General features: G+C 40.0%; 1 protein-coding gene across 1 annotated transcript in view; it reads right to left on the minus strand.

The window, feature by feature from the left end:
* The window catches only part of LOC122264924 (neural-cadherin), a 53,220-nt gene that overhangs the window by 39,295 nt on the left and 11,425 nt on the right, over positions 1-2,500 (minus strand). The window lies entirely within an intron of this gene.

Consider the following 2,500-nt stretch of genomic DNA (forward strand, 5'->3'; position numbering starts at 1 on the left):
GCCAAATATAACGCTTCTTTTTTCCCCTTTCTCCTCCTTCTATTACCCTTCCCTCTCCTTCCCCCTTTCTCACTCTCTCTCTATATATATATCTTTAAACCTGGTAGCATATACCCACAAGAAACGCTATCAGGATAGTCATCACAGTCGTCGTGTCCTTATATGTGATGACTAATGAAGATCTCTGTCATCATGGTAGGATTAATCACGACCAAGTTCCCAAAACAAAAACAAACAAATAAAGGAGTCATTGAATAGGAGAGGGGGAAAAGTTATGATAGTGAAGGTTAAATTAGATATTAAAATTAATTAGAGGTTAATCTATTAAAAGAGGGACTGACGAAAGACCCTCGCCTGTCGTCTGACTGCTCGCCTCTTCTTCTCACTATAAGCAGACATTACACAGTCGTACATGATCTAACCATGGAACCACCTGTCAAAGACCACACACCCGTACATGATCCAACCATGGAACCACCTGTCAAAGACCACACAGTCGTACATGATCCAACCATGGAACCACCTGTAGAAGACCACACAGCCCTACATGATCCAACCATGGAACCACCTGCCAAAGACCACACAGCCCTACATGATCCAACCATGGAACCACCTGTCTAAGACCACACAGCCGTACATGACCCAACCATGGAACCACCTGTCAAAGACCACACAGCCCTACATGATCCAACCATGGAACCACCTGTCAAAGACCACACAGCCCTACATGATCCAACCATGGAACCACCTGTCAAAGACCACACAACCCTACATGATCCAACCATGGAACCACCTGTCAAAGACCAAACAGCCCTACATGATCCAACCATGGAACCACCTGTCAAAGACCATACAACCCTACATGATCCAACCATGGAACCACCTGTCAAAGACCACACAACCCTACATGATCCAACCATGGAACCACCTGTCAAAGTGCCCACTCATTAAAGGAGCCGAAAATACGTCGAAGGGCATGAGGGTTATGGACGCGTGGGCAGAGGGACTTCCTCGATGTTCGAATCTGTAAATTCTGGGTCCATGTTATCGGGGGATTGGCATTATCAACAGGTCTTGGGGAATGGGAAGATAAGAGGGGATAAGGGCGCAGTGAGAGAGGATTCAAAACGTAGACTGTAGTGCTTTTACCTTTTTTTTTTTTTTTTTTTTTTTTTTTTTTTTTTTTTTTTTTTTTTTTTTACTTCAGGAAGGTTGGGTTTTCTGGACTGGTACCCCCCCCCCCCCCCCGAAAAAAGAGGTAGGAGAATTGATGATGATAATAATGGTAATGATCACAACCCTACCACTGCTAATACTACCACTACTGATGCTATCTTATGATCCGAATATAAAGAATACCATGAACAACGAAGGAGAATATTCTTAACATATATCATAACAACCCCAACATCGAAAATAACACTTAGAATCACACAGTAAAACATAACAATACAAATCGGAAATAGTCATCTGCAATAACCAGATTAGATGAAGGCCTGACAAAATCTGCAAACATGCACACCATTCCATTATTTTTTCACTCTCTTTTCAGCCATTCATACTATGTTAGCGACCCAATCCCACTACATTTGTGATTAAAAATGCCCCGCGAATCCCATTACTCAAATCAAAATGGAATAAAAATTCTGACTCTTACACAACAGACTGTTAATTTGCAATAGTGTTTTCCCCACAACAGGAAGACCAGGAACAGCAAAACCGGCTGTATCGGGTCCTTGCGGCAGACACTGGAATATGCAGCCTGGAATTCACTTGATGAAATTCAGAGTTTCATATGAAAAAGAGCGACTAAAACACACTGTTTTTTTGTGTGTATCTTTCACGGGCACCCGTCGATCTGGCGTGATAAGGGGGTTGCTATTTCGTTTTTTGTTTTTTTTTTGTCGTGTTTGGTGTCATCATTATCATCAATGATATGATTAACTTCATGATGATTACTATTACCGATTTTTTTTTTTTTCTCGGCGTGTTTGGTGTCATCATTATCATCAATGATATGATTAACTTCATGATGATTACTATTACCAATTGTTTTTTTTTTCTTGGCGTGTTTGGTGTTATCATTATCATCAATGATATGATTAACTTCATGATGATTACTATTACCGATTGGTAATTTTCATGCGCCAGCTGGATGATGGTATTTTGATTACTGTGTATATAGTGATTTTGCTATTGGTATTGCGGTATTACTGCTGTTAAACACACACACATATATACATTCGATGTTCTTCCTAATTTTTAATGAATTCCTCTTCTGAACCAACTAATTGTAGGTATTTTAATGTACCGTTTTAGGCTTTCGTACTAATTTTACATTTATCTATCTATCAATCTATTTGTATTAATCCTTTCACCCCTCTTCTCTAAATACTTCTAATTATTGATAACACACACACACACACACACACACACACACACACACACACACACACACACACACACACACACCAACACACACACACATATATATATGTAC

Source organism: Penaeus japonicus, unplaced genomic scaffold (genome assembly GCF_977035675.1).
Source record: "Penaeus japonicus unplaced genomic scaffold, GWHDUDI00000001_assembly GWHDUDI00000014, whole genome shotgun sequence".
In the NCBI taxonomy this organism is placed as follows: domain Eukaryota; kingdom Metazoa; phylum Arthropoda; class Malacostraca; order Decapoda; family Penaeidae; genus Penaeus; species Penaeus japonicus.